At 43.1% G+C, this 19,101-nt stretch overlaps 1 protein-coding gene across 4 annotated transcripts in view; it reads right to left on the bottom strand.

Annotated features, from left to right (window-relative positions):
- Adarb1 (adenosine deaminase RNA specific B1) overlaps nt 1-19,101 on the bottom strand; it is a 122,344-nt gene that overhangs the window by 65,903 nt on the left and 37,340 nt on the right. For 2 of the 4 annotated variants that reach the window (XM_021630935.2, XM_021630941.2), the window contains one exon: nt 11,647-11,816. The exons of the other annotated variants lie outside the window; for them this stretch is intronic. The gene's annotated coding sequence lies outside the window, so the exon portion shown is untranslated. Of the gene's footprint in view, nt 1-11,646; nt 11,817-19,101 lie in introns of those variants that run through there. 4 annotated transcript variants of the gene reach the window in all.

The raw sequence follows: 19,101 nt of genomic DNA, 5'->3' as shown, positions 1-19,101 counted from the left end.
ACTTCTTCAGCACACGGCAGACTCAGGACCCTTCCCCTACAGAGCTCCTACTAGATATCTGGGGAGCTATGTTTAGAGGGACTAGGTTTCTGAGTAGATCCTCGCTAGGAGCAAAATGAAGTGTGTGTTGTGCAGCTCAGTTCCTAAGTCTCACAAGAGCTCCCTGGTATCAATTAGGGCACTTCTGTAAGTCCTCTAAGGGACAGGACAAGGAAAAGTCTGACTGCGTCTCCTTGCTGTGTTTCCCACAGCCCTACACTCATACCACTGAAGTCAATAGCTTCCTTAGAGATGCTTCATGGATCCAGGACTATGGGTCACAGAGCCATCCAGCCCAGCACAAAGGCATCTAGGCCAAATGCCCAGAACTGCTACTTCATCACCTCACCATGCCTGGGAAAAGGGCATGCAAATATCCTGGCATGGGCCTTTGACTCCCAGAGCTGCCTCACTTTGTCACAACCCAGCTCCACCAAGATCCAAAGAAAACAGTGGGGGAGCAGATCCAAAGAAAACAGTGGGAGAGCAGACCATGACGGTAAGCCTTGATGTGCTTCCCCAGTGACACCCAGATACATCACAGAGCCACAAGGAAATAAAATACCATTCTCTGAGTGAACAGACCTTTGCCCCACTGTGAGTCCCACAGGCCAAGTGACTACTTTGTCCATCAAACTCAGTGAGCATGGTACTGCCTAGCACACAAGCCTGTATCAGTCACTATGAAGAGGTCTATGCTGGCCATGTGTTGAGATCATGTGGAAAGATGGACAGCCACATCACTACAGAAATCTCCTAGGGCAAGACACTGAACCAAGGAATGTGGTGAACAACTGAAACTAAACCTCCACCCACATGCCATCTCCAAACAGAAGTGGTCCTCCTGAGGTACCAGTTACACTGACACAAGATCCCAGGCATGATGATCATAATCAGAGTGCTGGTTTATGTGCCATAAGTTTTAAGATACACTGTCAGGTACCAAGTGCTAGCCAAAACAAAATTATTGCTTCAAAGTATGGCAACACTAAACATATAAATTTCATCTCCAGAACTCTTTAAAACTTAAGTAAAATTAACAACCCCCCCCCCAAAATTGTAGGCTTAGAAAGACTTCAGAAGAAACAGAATATCTGACTAAACTACATATGTTAAAGCACCAGAAAACAAAATTTACCCTACAACAAATTCTCCATACCTAGACGGCTGCTCCAAAAAGTTGAACATATCTGTCAAGATAATGAAAAAGCATAGGACTAGTCAGTCTCATGCAAACAGATGTCCAAGCACTAAATACCAGGTGAGCAAATTCAACCCAACAATAGGTTAAGCTATGGGCACATAGATGTGTGTGTGCAAAAGTCCGATCTACCAAGTTAGCCACACGGGAGAAACGTGAGAGATACGTGATGACACCATTGCCTAAAGTTTACTCCCACGCAAGTCAAACTATAAACACATGGTACATGCTTACACAGAATTGAGGATAAAGGCAAGACAGAATTTCAAAGTATAGGGCTGGGGTATCTTATGTGCCACTGTGCAAGAAGGTGCCATCAAAGAGCAACACAGAGCAGACTGAGTGCCAATGTCCATCTAGTTTAAACTGGTGATGGATACATAGTCATGCAGTTAAAATTATTATTTTATACTAGTTTCTTCTACACAGAAAACATATAATAAACATGTATTAGAAAAAAATCAGTACTGGAACCTTGGAAAATGTCTCCAACGACAACTGGTTTACAGGGCATTATCTGCGGCTTCTATGGGGCTAGCTAATGGCCACTTGTTGAACCCTGCCACCAGATGACCACCTGTAGCACAGAACAGCGGAACCAACGTCAGGGATGAGGGACAAGGCATGAAGGCAGCTGGAGATTCTATATTTCTCAGAAAGAAGAACAGACAAGGAGGAGGGAGACAGGAACTATGGGGGTAGGGAGCAGGCAGACAAGTACATACAGAGGCTGAGTTGAGACTCTTGTGCCTGTGCAGGTATATGCGTGATTGGGAAAACAGGCAACGCACAGGGCAAAGGAAGAGACTACTGCACTGACACCCCCAGGAGCCAGTACCCCTTCTACTTCTGGAGCTCCTCTTGGTGACTGTTCTGAGTCTCAGAAGGCCCTTCTCGAATGTCTCTAAGCTCACCAAGCTGGGAGGCAGCTTCAACAGCTTGCACACTGATGCCAGGGAAGGCTGATACCAACAGCAGTACAGTACAAATTGTATTAGCACAAATTTATCACTCTAGCACTTGATAGATTTGCTGTGCCAGTAATAATCATATTGATTAAATGAAACAATTACCTTTTCTTTTAAAGTGATATTTATCATTATAATTTAATCAGACTATGCTAGTAAGGACTTTACTCTGCCAAACAGTAAATACTCTCAATTTTCTACCTTGCAAAGCCACAAAACTGACACATTACACGAGCGTGGGGTTAAACAGTAAGCTCACTGGCAGAGACGCTGTGTTTCCCAGACGGCTGCTATCCTAAGACTATATAGGCATAATGAGCTCAGCTGATAAGCACAAAGATAAAATCACCAGGGCCTGCAAGGACACCAGGACCAAGAAGCAACCTCTCTACCACATGAGAACAGCCTCATGTGGAATGCTGACATGGTCTAGAGAATGGGCACCCATCAGAGGAGAACTGAGAAGGGGGAATGTAACCTAGGGAGACAGAGAAGGGACACACAGATGCTACCTCAGCTGAGACAGAGGCATGGGACTGTCCAAGTGCTATGAGAGAAAGGGTAGGTAGAAGGTCCCCAAACAGAGAAATCCTGTTTGTGTTTTCAGAAAGATCCTTAGCCCAGTCATCAGCAAGAACTGTGCCTGGAGGGTGGTGGGGTGGAAGCTGGGAGTATTAGCAGGCAGCAGAAGACTGTCAGAGGACTCAATGACCAGCACCCAGCCAAAAAGGGAGCCCAAAAGAGCTGGCAACCACTCCTGGAACTGTAGTTCCAAAAGGAACAGGTGGAGTTTTCGATAACTGATGTGAGAAAAATCATGACAAATGTGTATTCTGTTCTAAGAATTCATGCCACTTTTGGTTAATTTATGCCTCCCCCTTCCTCTGACACAGGCTAAGTTTTAGTTAGAGTGATAAGTCTGTGTCATAGTCAAGAAATATGATTTATCTCAGTTCTGAAGCTCCAACTAAGCCAGGATCCTTCTAATAGCATTGGCATGGCCACTCAGACTCCAAGCATCAGCTGGCCTGTCCTTGATTCTCTGCATTTTACTGAATAGTCCAAAGGAAGAGTATTTTGTCATTTGCTTTACTGACTACATTAAACACATTTTGTGTTCTTAGCAGGTAATGGCCTATTTTCCTTATAACGTCCTAAGAACGAACTATGGAAATATGAGAACTCACAGCATATATAAAAGCTCCACCCACACGAGGCTCCTGGGAAATGCAAGGGGACCACATGGCCCACAAAGCATGGCTCCCTGGCAGGGACAAGCAAAGGCTGGGACAGATCCGGAAATACCACCATCTTCCCTGCAGTGGGTCTCAGGATCTCAACAGTGATAATACTGTTCACTTTAAAATGTGTGCAGAATTTTTTGTTTTGTCAATTCTGTTTCCACAAAAATCTTTTCAAAAAAAAATTTTTTTTTTCTGGAGATAGGATCTTATACAGGCCACACTGGCCTCAAACTCAGTACATAGCCACAAATGACCTCAAACTTCTGATCCTTTTGCCTCCATATTCTGAAAACTGAGATTACAGATGTGTGCACTGAACTTTGTTTATGTGTTACTGGGAGTCAGTCACAGCGTTTTCTGTATGTTGGAGAAACACTCTACCAGTTGAAATCCATCTCTAGTCCTTTGTTTTTATTGAGTTACAGGCCCAGTCCTCATCTCGTATTTTTAAGTGAATTAGTAAATGTTTTGGGAAAATCTTTTTATGACCTGAGAGAAAATACTATTTCAAGCTTTCAGCAGTCTAAAGATCCACGTGAAATTAAAGCCTGTTGCAAACATCAAAAGGGCTCATTAAACCAACAGGGTCCCCCTGCCCCCGAATCTGACTGTTTTATGATCAATTTGAGAGGAATCTAATGACCCTAATCCTATAAATGAGTTCTGCATTTCCAGAGTCAGAGCCAGAGGAAAGGCAGACATGGAGAGAGATACACAGAGAAACACAGAAACACAGCCCAGGAAACCAGAAGCAAGCCAGCAAGCCAGCAAGCCAGCGTGGGCGCTGGCCTCACGCTGAGGAACAGAGTGGAGGTGGTATGTGACGAAGAGGTTGGCTGGCACCTCTCTCTTCAGGTCCACCCTCTTAGAAGAACTGTCCACCCCTGGGCCAGATAGACCCAAGCACACTGAAAAGGCGTGGGGGCTCAGGCTCCACAGGGAGGGCCTAATATCTTACTTGGTATGCTTTGAGGATTTTCTACATAATTAATCAAGGTCTATTGGGGCTGACGTTTTCTTTGTCAGTGAAAAGGATGATCAGCCACATCTTTGTTTTTTTTTTTTTTTTTTCCTTTTTCTTGCTTTTAGGGAATAATTTTTATGATGTATAAGTGAAGGTACTTTCATCCTGTTAGAGCTGACAAACCAATGAAGGCAAGAAGAGCCTTTAAGAACTGAAATCAGGGTGGAACACATACAAAGAGTAACAGGGACTCCAGCAGCACCAACAGTATCTCACATGCCCTCCTGATGCAGTGCCCAATCAAACGAACTTTTCTTGTTAGCATAAGTGACCCCAGGTCTCCAGATAAGACAGCGATGCTGGATGTGCCTGTGAGGGTTTTCAGAGAAATGTTGGCATTTGGACCTCAGTAGACCTTCCTCTATGTGCTGAGCATTACCTGACTCACTGAGGGTCTAGGCAGAACAAAAATAGAGGCTAGAGGAATCTGTCCCATCTTACCTCCCTGCCTCATTGACCTGGAACATCTTCTCTGGGTCTAGAGTTAGGATTCACACCATTGTTCCCATTCTCAGTCTTTCCAACTGAGACTGAATTACACCCTGGCTTTCTCAGAGATTCAGCTCACAGAAACAGAGTAGGGAGATCCCAGCCTCTCTCATGATACCTATTAATCTCTCTCTTTAGCTTGTTCACTTTCTCCTGAACAACACAGAAAGATGAAGAGACACAGATTCAGTGAATTAAAAACAGAAGCAAAGATACACCCCACTGGCTCTATTTCTCCAGACAACACTGACTGATACCCCAGCAAACACAACTCTGTTGAATGGCTCTGTCAACTCACTCTTTCACCAAGGAAACTTGGAATGGATTGTTTAAAAGAGCCATAGGGTCCAGCAAGATGGCAGACCTGAGTGGTGATCCCTGGAACCCACATAAAGATAGATGAAGAGAACAGACTCTACAGAGTTGTCTTTTGCCCTCTACATACATGCCACAGCACACACACCACCCATCATACACATGATGATGATGACGATGATATGATGACTAAGAACTTCTATGAATAAACTCAACAGACATAAAAAGAAGGGGAGTGAAAAAGAAGAATTAAACAAATACAACAGTGAATTTACAGAGTTTTCTATAACAGGAAGAATAAAATAAAATATAAGACCCATTTTAAGTCAACTAAAGCAGAAAGAAAGCGGTCAGAAATCCCGATGGCAGACAGGAGGGCTGATAAACCAGTCTTGGGAAGGTGGGTACCAAAACAAGCAATAAATTTAAGGTCCAAAAGATGGATTAATCTCTGAACGTAAGGACTATAATGAAAACAGCCACCAGCTTTCCTTCTACATAGCTCTAAATTCACCGGCATATGATCATCTCCACATACTCACTGACTTTACTTCACCTTCCCACCAACTCCACCTCTATGCACCTACCAACTTCACCCTCACAAACCCAAAACAACACTTCGTAGCTGCACATCAGCTTCACCTCCACATGTCCACTAACTTTTACTCCACATACTCACAACTTCATCTCCTTGTTCCCTCACCAACTTCACCTCCACACACAACTTTGCCCCTCACAAACCACAAGCTCATTCCCACAAACTGCAACTTTACTCCCACAAACCACAATTCCACCCCCACAAGCCACAAGCTCCCTCCCACAAGCCAGGACTTCACCCCCACAAACCGTGACTTCACCCCACAAACCACAACTTCCTGCCTACAAACTTCCAACCTGACCTCCCAATACCGGGAGGTTCCCAACCCTCAGGTTCCACCAACTTCTCTAACAAGATTCATGCCTACCAACCAATTCTTTTTATTAAGATCCTAAGAGTGTTTATATAAGTAATGTTACACTTTTGAAGTATTTGGTAAAGCAATATAACAAATATCATATTACATGTGCAACACTATATCGGACAGCTGTATACGGAAGTCAGCTGCCTCCCGAGAAAAGCCCTATCACTACCTCTGAAGGAATTCTCAGGTTTGCATCCTGTTCCTACAAGATTGACTACATCAAAGTTTTTAACCATAGACCAGACATGGCAGAGATTGGCAGAAAAAAGCTCATAGAAGGAGGCATGGTGAGAACTTGGCTTCCATGAGACCAAGCAGGCATTGAAGCTGCCCTCCCACTAACCCAGAAGGTGAAGAAGAAATGGAGCAAAGCTGGAGGAAGCAAGCTACAGAGTTCAACCCCAGCCAAGCCCTGAAAGACCCCTTGATTTCCTTCTCTATAAAACAGTAGCAGGAACACTCCTCTAGTCCGGCTGTAAGGGAATATGCTCATGTGAAGAACACCCAGTGATATGGAAAGGCAAATGAGATACTGCAGCTGTGTCTACTTACACCACCTGTCAAAACCTGTCTGAGTATGCCAGAGACAGAGGTAAGGTCCAGGGTTAAAGTGAGCCAGGCTGGGGCCTTCCACAGCGTCCCTGATGAAAGCAAAGCAGGTGCCCCTGGTAAACAAAAATCACTCTAACCCCACAGATCAGAGGCGACAGACCATGTGACCAGGTATCCAAGAAACATTCCACTGCACCTGCAGGGCCAAACTTCGAGGGTACACTGACACTTGGCAGAAGCAAAGGCACATCCTCTCTAGAAAAACTTATCACCTGAAGCCACCAAGATTCACACAAGACACTGTTAAAAGAGAACAAACATATTGTACTAGGAAAGCAAGGTCTGAGGGAGAAGAGCATCAACAAGATAGCCAAGGAACCGAGCCTCAGCACAGACAAAAATAACAGTTCATAGAAACAGATGAAGATAGGAAAGCAGAACAACCAACTGGACTTGAAAAACTTGGCCAATTGCTGGGAAAAACTTTCCAGAAATAAAAAATACAATTACTATAATTAAAAACTTGATGGACAAATTTTAACAGCATATCAGACCTGAACAAACAAACAAACAAACAAAAACGGTTCTAAATATATGTAGCCAACACAATCTTTTCACAATGAGGACAAATAAAGGTATTTCAGACAGATTGCCTCTAGGACAACTGACTACCACAGGAAGTCTTAGGGGAGACATTTCAGAAGGACAGAGACCACAGAAGACTGAAAAAGAAAGAAGTCATGTGGAGACAAAAACAAATGGAAAAAATAATAGTAAAACAAGTCTTACATAAGTCCTTCCAGCAAGTAAGAGGGACCACATCCAGGCTTCATGAGGCCAGTGTAACCCAGCTCCAGACACCACAAATCAGTAGCCAATGTCTCTTATGAACATAAACAGAAGTCACCAGAAAGTTTAAATCCAGCAATATGTAAAAGACAGAATATCACAGCAAGCTGAACACATGGTTGGCTTTAATATTCAGAAATAAATTAAGGAAGAAGAAGAAAGGAGAAAAGCACAGAACAGAAATAAAAAGCTGGTATAATGAAGACAATGCTTTTGTTAACAACACAAATGAAGGTTAAGTATACACAAGACTCCCCACATTCCTCCCCTGGGGACAGCAAAGTTGAATGGCACAGCAGAGCACCTAGGGACTGTCCTAGGAGACATTAAGTCATTACCAACAGAGCTGAAGGGAGGCAGGAGAGAGACAGCTGACTTTGGTTCCGGGGAGACCTCAAGACTACTGTTATTTTACTCTAGCAAGAACAGGTATTCTTGATTAAAAGGCAGTTCACCTTTTAATGAGCTTGTGGAAGTGAAAACTAGTCACAAAGGGGCACACCTTGTGCCCAGGTGTGCTTTTATAGTAAAAATGAACTTGGCTTAAAGGGTAGGAACACAGTTCAGTGACAGAGCACTGCCTTAGATGTCACAAGATTCGAGCATCATCTCCAGTCTCTACAAAAAAGAAAGAAAATGAAACTCAAAAGTTCCGTACCACCAAAGTTCATGACTTGCACTGACATACAATATAGTACAAAGTGAACCCAAGTGCATCCAACATAACCCAAACCCAAACTCCCTGTGATGCAAACAATGAAACTTAAAAGCCTCTGTCTTAACACAACCAAAGTTAGTCAAGGGTAAGCTAGGAAGTGACTTTACACAAGTTTAATTCATTACAAGAAGCATGGCTCTCATGCAAGGCTGTGAGGCTCATGCAAAGAATGTGTGCTTATTGGTTTAATTTTTCTCAGACATCCACGACTATACCTTGCTTTTATAATCATAGACTTGCTTTTGTATAATCAATTCCATATTAGGTTTGCACAAGTTGTTTTACAGCGCTTCTGAACCATAACTATTCAACTTCTCCATCGGAAAGACTTCCATTTTTTTCCCTATAAAACAGATGTTTATAATTTCCCCAATTTGCTAAGGTTGTGACATCTTATCTGCTGGGAATTGTGCTGACTAACACAACAGGGAATTCTACTTGTGACTATCGAGATAAGCATAACAAAACCACCCAGCCATTTTCCAGTTCATGGCATTCACTTACACAACGAAAAACGATGTGTAAAAAAGGCATGTGTGTCTTACATATAAGCTGCTGCTAAGTTCACTGGAACTGGCTTCATCTAGTTTCCTCCCAACCCTTCAAAAACACTGAGATGTTTCCACTGGAGAACAAGATCAACCCCTGTGGGAAGGCGCTGAGCTACAGAGCTGTGCCTTCTCCAGGAGTGATTGACCTAAAAGGTTTTTGATTCAAATGGTGATGAGGTTTCCATTTCCTTCCATTCAGTCCACCTGTGGGTCACAGTGTCAAAAAGGGTCCTTTATGGCATTAAGTGAACCACAGTAGGACTCACAATGACACAAGAAGCTCAGTGATAAATAAGAAGACTTGCCAGGGCACTGAAAGCACGAGTGGATAGAAGCAGGGTGGAGTAAGACCACTGAGGGAAAGGGGTCTTTGCAAGCAGTCAGCCACGAGGTAGCGTTTCCATGCCTACAGAAAAACCTAAGAATTAGAAAGTCTGAAGATTCCCAAGGTAGGTCTAACCATTGATAGCAGGGTCTAAAAAAGAAGTCAGCTGGGTAATGGGTGTGAGAAGAAATCAAAATGTCAGTGTACAGGATGGGAAGACAATCCCCTGCAAAAGAACAAGCCTGATATTCAATTTCTCATCCACAAAATCAGACGCTGGAAATGACAGAGAGTACTTTAAGTTCAGAGGGAAAGTGATACAAACCCATGAATACCAGACCCAGTCAGAGGATCAATCAACTGTTAGAACACAATAATTACATGTTTGAACACTAAGTAAGAACTCAAGAAGCCTGTCAGTCGTGATTCCACAAAGCAGCTGATTAAGGAGGGGCTCCAGCAAAATAAAAAATAGAACCCAAGAAACAGACATCATAAGATAGAGAAGCCATGGCAACGGAAGCTGCCAGAAGCAGCACGGAAACCTACAAGACAGAGTTTCCATGTGAACCTTCTCTGACTGGCAAGGGTTTTGTGCTTCAAAATTACACTTCGTTCTATAGCAAAATATATTTACATTATAATAATGCTGTAAATGTTGCTTCTCTTATAGTAAAAAATTTAGATTGAAAAATATGTGGAAAAAGCACAGAGAGTCTAAATATAGATGAGAAACAGACTACGAGTGTTTCAAATCTAACACCCTAATGCATAACAATAGTGAGCTGGGAGATTGACAGCTACCCACAGGATCCAACCACAGAAATACTAACCACAGTGACTGTGAGCAGAACTTAAAAGCGAAAAAACACAAACCACACTGTATACCATTGGGCATGGAGAGGATGGAAGAAGGAAATTTTCTGTGTGTGTGAATGTGGTGGTGGTGGGGCATCATAGGTCAACCGTGGGTGTTACTCTTTTGAGACAGGACCTCTCACTGACTTGGAACTTACTAATTAGGCTACACTGGCTGGCCAGAGAGCCCCAGGTGTCTGCCTGTGATGCAGACCACTTTTTAAAATGTGGTTTTAGGGGATCAAACCTTTAGGAAATAAAGCAACAACAAACAAACAACAACAAAAAACATTTTAGGTCTATTTATTTTACGTGTATGAGTGTTCTGCATGCATGAGTATACCTGCAGAGGTCAGACAGCTGCCATGTGGGTGCTGGGAAAGGAAACTAGATCCTCTGCAAAGACAAGTAATCTAAACCACTCTCTCCAGCCCTGTCAAATCTTCTTAACTTAATTTATAACTATCTGATACCGTAATGCTGTTGTGTCGCTATGCCTCAGGATGGACACATTCTTTCCTGGAAGGAAGAGAGGCTCAGGAGGTTCATGAAATTCATAAGATCCCTATGTCCCTCTCCAGGGTTATATGAATACGTTACTTGCTTGCAGGGAGCAGACTCCAGTGTTGCAGTTGCCTGGGAATTCCAGTGGGGCACCCTTCATGAGTCATCCATGCTGGGTGGACTTTTTGGTGATGCTGCTGCCCCAGTCATGCATGTTCCTATAACCCCAATAAGCTAACTTACACACCAAGCGAGACTTGAGTGATTTCTTTGGTCTGTCATTGACTTGTCTGGGGTGAATAAAAACAGGTTCTCCCCTCAAACGTCACATAACAATTGTGGTTTTTACCACTTGCTGGTATCATTTTGTGTTTTTAAATAATTAAATAGAGACACACTGGCAGACTTGTTAAATAGTTTAGTGTATAAATCAAGGACATGACTAATGCAAGGTGTTGGTAAGCGAAAGGTTTTTATTGTAGATATGGGAGAAAGAACAGCTAGAGGCATCTGGAAGAGTCCAGAGCAGAGAAAGGATGTAGTAGATTAAACACGGCTAGCAGATTGGGCCTGGTGTGTGTTGGGGGGAGACAGAGAGAGAAGAGGGGCTAACCAGAGAGCATAGCTGGAATAGTAGGGTTGTAAAGACAATGAGAGGCTGTGGGGAGGAAAGCCCATGAGCTACAGAAGTTTACGGAAGGGGAGGAGGTTTCAGGAGCTAAGTACCTAGATACTGAGGGTACCTGGGGTCCAGCATAAACTTTGGTATGCTACTAAGCACCACAAATAGCCATTTGTCCCTTTTGCCAGTGATAAGGGAACTGGCTCCTTTGTTAGAGGGGAAGGGGCACCAGAATTTGAGGAAGTGGAGTTTCCTTTGGACTTGACACTTAGCACACTCTGTACAAGACAGCACAGAATACTGTCCTCTCGTCCCTAAAGGATGGAACATACTGTGAGCAATAAATGGTTGGGTGTTATCATCATGGAGCAAACTCTGCACCTACACAAGTTTACGTGGCACAGCCCACCATGCATTGAGGTTACCTGGTGTATATGTGTGGCAGTAGCTCCGAGAGCTGCGATGAATAAAGTGAGCCGATATCAAGCACAAGAGGAAATGATGTAATCAGGAGTTGCAGAGGAATGAGGCTGCTTCTGGTACAAACAGCACACTGTTTTCTAGTAAACTTTCTGTTTGAATGATGGGATACACTCTGAAATAGCAATGAAAGTACAGTTAAACAAATACATAAACTAAAACCATAGTCAATGATGACCAACTGTATGTGCTGTTTTTTTTAGGCAATGGCAGCACAATATATACTACCACACACTTGAGTAATAAGTACATTACAGCATCACTACAACTTACATGCAACCAGGCAGTAGAGATTTTTCAGCTCTCATACAATCTTATGTTCTGCAATTATATGTACATAGTCAGCCACTGACCAAGAAGTTGTTATGCATGGCTACTTTTGAAATCAGAACTTCAAAGAAGAGATTTTTCACTGTGAAAGAAAAAGGTAAAATGTAACAGTTCTATGAAGAAGGGGAAAATTTCTACAGACCATATGAAGGTCAAGAGCAAACGGGTGTGATGAGGAAACTATCTTAAAAGAAACTCAGAAATGCAGGACATTTTCCCTAAAAGACTCAGCAGTGGAGGCAAAGGGGACACCTGGGGGCAGAGCTACTCTGAGCACAGGCTGCAGGCCTTTCCCAGGCTGGCCAGACAGAGATCAAAGGCCTGGGGCAACGCTCTGTGGGATGTCAGGGGAACTGGCTTATGGTGACAACTACAAGTTGCTCACAGATGCTAGCTGGGGGCTAGCATGGGGGCTGGGCTTTAAAGGAAGATTAAGAGTTAAAATAGCAAAGCATGAAACACTAAGGAAGATTTAGAATAAGCCCTCTCTTGTAGCTGTGTATAAGATAACCAAACTAGAGAGATTAGACAAAGGGTGGGGCTCAGTGCTGATGATGTCAAAAGAACAGATGTAAGGCATTACCGTCCCTTCTCACAGCCTTGATTCTAATGTGGCTAACTGCAGTACACTGAACTGGAAGTATGTCTTCTAACATGAAGCTTCTACTTAGGAAGACTACCTCAGACCACCTCACAGATAAAGCACTAAATATGAATCAAGAAAGACTGCATCTAGAGCTTGGTGGTTGCGACAGAATGAATTTGCCATGGCAGAGCTGCAAGCTGTTCGAGTAAATGTGAGAACTAAGAGAGCCTGGTTGAAATTAAGAGCTCTTGAGACGTCTGCAGGGTAAGAGGGTAGTTAACACTGACACTCTGACTATCAGCTAGCAGTCAAGACAGCAACTAACTAACAAAAATACAAGTCAGAAATAGACAGGGGTTTTCAACTGTGCATAACCATCTCCCTGGTTGGGCCAGGAGGACATGCACAAATCATGTGGGTCTGCCATTGATTTGGTCCATGACAGACCAGAGAGAAACTGTCTCACAGCGATCACCTCAGCTTATGTCCAGTTCCTGCTATATCCCCATAAACACCCTAGACAAGGAACTTAAAAAGGTTTTACCTCTCTTAGAAGTCCATCCCACTCTCAGCTTTTTCTAGTTTTCTTTGAATTACTTTTTCTCAGTTTCTCACTTTTCTATAAAGGTTAATAAAGTTTGCTTCTATTTTACACATGCACAGGAGAGCTGTCTTTAATTTTCATTAATGTGAAACAATGAACTTGGACCCACTGTTTCAGGTTGATCTTTGATGACCATTTAGTGTCTCACACCTTCAGACCTAGGTCAAGCACAACTGAGCCAAGAGAAGTTCCAATAGGTTCCAAGCTCAAATAAATAGAACCTGACAACTGTGCTACTGGGCACAAGTGACAGATACAGTGCCTGATATCTTCCCCCACTGCCTCCTTCATGAGGTGCTAGGGATAAAACAAACCCCAATTCTGCTAGGCAAGTGTCGTACCTCCCAAACCACACCCCAGTAGTCACTGAATGCATTTTATTTGACATCCCCCAAAGTACTTATATTCTTAGCCCTGCATGACCCAACCTCATACAATAACTTGGCTTCCACCTATTAAAAAAATATAGTATTTAGCTCTACTACAAGAATTCCTCCCCTGGGAAGATGTTAACAATGTTTACTCCCTTCTTCTAAGGTCCCAATGACCAACCAAAGACCAATTCCACTGAATTTCAACCTGGGGAATTAATGATTTTATTGAGCTTGCTTACACAGAGAATGGCTGATCCCAAAGTTGCCTTACTAAAAAGTCCATATCCAGCATGGATGAAGGTTTCCCTAGAACCAGACATGGAATTTCTTGTTAATCTCCCCCAGATTAGTATTCTACCATCCTCTAAGACCCTGCGGCAATGTGCAATTAGGACAGAACTGCATAGAAATGGCTACAAAGAGCATATGGACTCTCCTGTGAAGATCCAATGACTCTCCCCACCCCCTCCATCTCTGATAAAACACTCAGTCAGCAGGCCCAATGGAGATGGCCTCTTCCAAGAAAGGCAGGCAAGACTGATCTGATGAAAGATTACAGCTGTCTGCTCAAGGATAACACTCTTCAATGGTTCCTTAGGTAAAGAGGATGATAAAGATGAAATACATTGATAAACAAATGAATATCTCTTCAGCCTTTAGCCTTGCAAGAAAAAATAACAACCTGCCTTTGAGCGGTCAGTAGGTATCCCTAATACTTAACTTGGCAGAGGGTATTAGGCTCACAACCCCCAACAACATGGTATGGAACAGAGATTCAGGACCACACTACTGGACTTTAGAGCAGATGAATGCTCTGCAAATGTTACAGATGAAAGTGGAAAAGCAAACAACTTTAATAAATTATTGGTATATGATTTATAAAATATTTAAAAAGACATCCAGCTTACAAAATTTACATAGCAGACATGTAAAATTCAAAAGCCAAAGTGCAAAAGGAGGAAAAATGTACACCAAAGGAAGTCAGTAGTCTAACTGATGGTTTGATGACAACACAGGGCACCAGACCTTCTATAACCAGATGGTGATTTCTAACTGGGCTTCTTATTCCAGGTTCTCTGGCGGGGATAAGTTTGGTGAATGCAGACAACCAGAGGCAACATAACTGCCAATTACTGTGACCATCCAGTGTCAAGATGAATCTAAAGTTCAATGCTCTGATAGTTTCATGCAGTGAGGAGCGTATATACAGGACAGGCCCTTGTATCTTCAACTAGGGCTGAAGTGGGTCATCTCCCTTTGATCACCAAGAGATGAGACCAAATTCCCCAATCTCCCTGTTTGTACACCATGAGATGGAGGAACAGACTAATTCAATTACTGTGTATGTGGCTATTTCTAATCAAAATATTGCCTGGATGGAGGAGGGGCTTATTCGATCAGGAACCTAAGGAAATTTAGGAGGCTCAGAGTTATAAGATCGTAAGGTTTTTGCTCAAGGCTATGCAAACTGAACTATTGCTGGGAAAAGAAGGCTTCCATTGGAGTTGTCTACAAGTTGCTCACAAAGCTCTAGAAATACTGGGTCTTGGGTGGGCTTTTTGGTGATAAAGCTGCCTTTGAGTTACCCATACTCCTGCAAGTAACCCCTCCCCCACGCTCCTGTGAGTAACCTCAATAAACGCACCAGTTCACCAGGCTCAACTCTTGTTTCTGAAATCTTGTTTCTGGTGTGTCATCACTGCCTTATCTGCAGTGAGTAGACATTTATTCATGTCTCCCCAGGAAAAGTCACACAGCACAGCTTTCCATTAGATATCTGGTCATCGTAAGATTTCTTGGGCCTTTAATAGGCAAGGGGCCCACAAAGCTAGCTTGTGAGGAGATAAGTGAGCTTGGGAAATGTGCCCCCAGAAAAGCACACTGTTTTTTGTCTCTGTTAAATGTGAATTAAAGCACACTGACTCACTCTTCCCAACAGCTAGCACACTAGTCTCAGCACAGGACAGAATGACCCTCATGCCCAGAACTGGAAGCTGGCCTATTTGAGAACCCAGCTCCCCAGCTTGTTGGCCATGGGCCCATATTTTAACCCACAGCTTCTAGAGCTTTCCTCCTGCAGGAATGATTAGCACTAGTGCCTACCATGACAGCTACACATGTGGGTAGATGACCCATGTGGAGCTGTGTACAACCCTTACTCAGAGCAAATGCTTAATAAGGGCCAGCTATCCCTGGGGAGAGAACAACTTCAACACTGCTCACAACAGACTCTCAAGTACAAAGCCTAGTAATATTCCTGATCAACCTGTGAAGTTGAATGGTTTTACTATTTGTTTTAGTACAACCAAGCCTTAAAAACCATACTAGGGCTGGAGAGCTGTCTCAGTGGTTAAGAGCTCTAGCTGTTCTTCCAGAGGACCCCAGTATGTGTCCCAGGTTCTGTTCCCAACATCCATATGGTGGCTCATGACCATCTATAACTTCAGTTCTAAGGAATCCAATGCCCTCTTCTGGGCTCCCTGGGCACACAAGTGGTACACAGACTTGCATACAGACAAAACACCCACACACATAAGATAATAACAAAACCAAACCACACTGAGCTCAAGCCTCACTTCCTGTGCATATTGCATACATCAAACCTGCCTGGAAGACACACTGCTGTCCTACTGCTCCAGTGCCCCCGTGGTGTTATACAGACTTTGGGCTGCAGACATGTTTGATCATACAGCATTCCTTGATTTAGGAAGGAATTGCTTTAGCAGGTACTAAGAATGCTTTAAATCTATGTGGCATTCATGACAGGAGATTACTTACATAGTAAAAGCCAACTGGGACTTCCAAGCTGAAATCTGAGAGATGTAGGCAAGAGTCAAGCTGTAACTGACCTTCCCACTTGCTGGGGAAAGGCTCAAGAGGCTATAACTCAGCATGAGAGCTCCTCAAACAGGGACACATACTAGGGAACCCCAAGGACACAGTAGCAGCATGGCCACTCAAGCCCAGAGCCTCTGTTAGGCACAGATGCTAGACAACTTGCCAGTCATTCCCATAGAGAAGCTCCCAGACACTTGTTCAGCACCTTTTCAAGACAAAGTTATAGATAAATGTAAAAATTACCATTTTATAAAGTATTTTAATATTTACTAATATATTTCATCCTCAACCCTAGAGAAGACATTCAAGCAAAAAAGGTAGATTTCAAAGCAGAGTGAAACATATAAGCACCCTCCTCCACCTGTGGCCTTCCTCCCACAGCCACAGGGCTACATATGTAACTCCTAATTGCACTACCCAGATACATGTGGCACACAACTCACAGCGCATTCTTTGTCCCCCTGAGGACACTCTGGCCTTTGGGACTTTTACTTGGGATCATGATCTACCTTGACCAGGACTCCTAAGTAGACTCCTGGGTCACACATGTCATAGTTGGCTAATTATTAATTGCAGGTTCTTTCGCTATCAAACAGGTTTAAGCAACATATCTCACGGTCATTTACTTTATGAGGCCTAAACTAGAAACTAAATATCCATATTCAACAGGACAAGTGAATGAAAGCTCTCTATAGTCAAACAGAAAGATTCATACAGCAGTATGAATGAGCTTCTGCAAAAGCAGGAACATGGATGTGCCTCACCCCTCAGTACTGAGCACAGAGATTTTTAGGGTAGTGCAACAACTCCCCACAACACAATAAAGATGGACACCTGTCACCATGCACTGCCCAGCCTGTAGGATGTCCAATACCAAGAGAGGGTTCTGCTGTCAATGCTGTCAATCACCATGACATTTCAGTGCAGTTCAACCGCAATAAGCTGTAGGAAAGAAGCTTTCATTCAGTTTCCCCCGTTACTCTCATAGCACTCTTCTGACACCACGATGTAGAGAGGTTCCCAACAGCAAGCAATCAACTACCTCAGTCATGCCTACTGGCTCAATTTAAACACAATCTATAGTGCAAACCACTGGATACCATAGATCACTGGTTCAGTTCACAGGATGTCTCCTTAGATGCCAGATTTAGGTTCCAAGTTGGTTTGCCCAATTTCCCAGTACTTCATTCTCAGGTGTGACTGTGTGCTTGAGAGGCCCACAGGACACAGGATGACTTAATTACATCACTGGCTTATGAGGGTCTACATGAAGCGATGCGTGTGATAAGGGATGCTCTGGTGCTCCCCCACCCTCTCCAGAAACCTTCATATACTCCCAGATCTATACTTCAGGTTTGCTAGAGCCTTTCTAACATAGGTGTGATTCTAGTAGCCTTGTAAGAACCCAGCAAAGCCCTCTGCTCCAGTGGTTCAGTCTTCTTTACTTCAGGGAATAAGTTAGGATTCCCCTGCCTCATGACCTACAGAGGATGAAAATACATCAGAAAATTTATCTATGGCCTCTAAAAGCCAGAGAAGATGAGTCTGATGATCCATCCTAAGAAAGAGAAACTAGTTTCTATCACCTGCAATGATGAGGGAGTAATGAATCGGGAAGTATGGAGCAAAAGAAGAAAACTATAGATATAGAGATATAGACTATAATAACATGATACATATATGCTTATTATCATTATATATTACAATATATATCATAATATGACATCTATGAACCTTCTGGTGGTGTGTAGGCAATGGAGGAGACTATATGTGTTGGGTACACAAGTACACAGACGTACAGAGAGACTGCTGTGTTTTGAATGTGAAATGTCTTCTATGGGCTCCTTTGTCCACAGCTGGGAGCACTGTTTGGAAGACTGTGGTACTTTTAGGAAGTAGAGGAAGTGAGTCACTGGGAGCAGGTTTTATAGACCAGCCCTACTCTGTTACTTCTCTTCTTCCTGTTGGGGACGCAGCGTAACCAGTCACCTCCCCACCCGCCACGACGGACTGTATCCTCTTGAATTACAAACCAAAATAAAACTTTTCCTGCTTTAAGTTGGTTCTTGTCAGGTATTTGGACACAACAACAGGAAAAAAAAAATCCTAAGACAGAGATTCTCTGTACATTCTGTGAAACTAAAACTACTCTTAAAAAAAAAAACAACAAAACAAAACAAAAAAAAAAACAAAAAAAAAAAACTATAGAAATGTTAAAAACATTCTGGGACAAGGCTATAAAGATGGTTCAGATGCCAAAGTGCTTGCTGTGCAAGCATGAAGACTTGAGTTTGGTCCCCAAGAATACGCAGAAAGAGTCAGGCACAGTGTTACCTGCATTCCCAACACTGGAAAGGAGTCAGGAAGATCCCTGGGTCACTCTAGCTGACTAAGCAAGCTTCAGGTTTATGGAGAGATCCTACCTGAAGAAATAAGGTGGAAGTGACTAAGGAAGATAGCTGATGTCTATCTCTGCACAAGCACACAGACACAAAACTCTAGACCAAGATCTATAGCCCTGACAAAGCCAGCAACAGTCTGATGGAGGTTTGGGGGTCAGGAATTGGCCTGGGTGGTGGTAAATACACAAGTTTGCTCTCCAGCATGTCACTAAATTGCAAGCTAAGGCCCATGCACTTTCCTGTGTGTGTATGATACTTCCCAGTAA

Source organism: Meriones unguiculatus, chromosome 16, assembly GCF_030254825.1.
Source record: "Meriones unguiculatus strain TT.TT164.6M chromosome 16, Bangor_MerUng_6.1, whole genome shotgun sequence".
Taxonomy (NCBI): Eukaryota; Metazoa; Chordata; class Mammalia; order Rodentia; family Muridae; genus Meriones; species Meriones unguiculatus.
The sequence above is the reverse complement of the archived record's forward strand: the minus strand, read 5'-3'. Positions and strand labels throughout refer to the sequence as shown.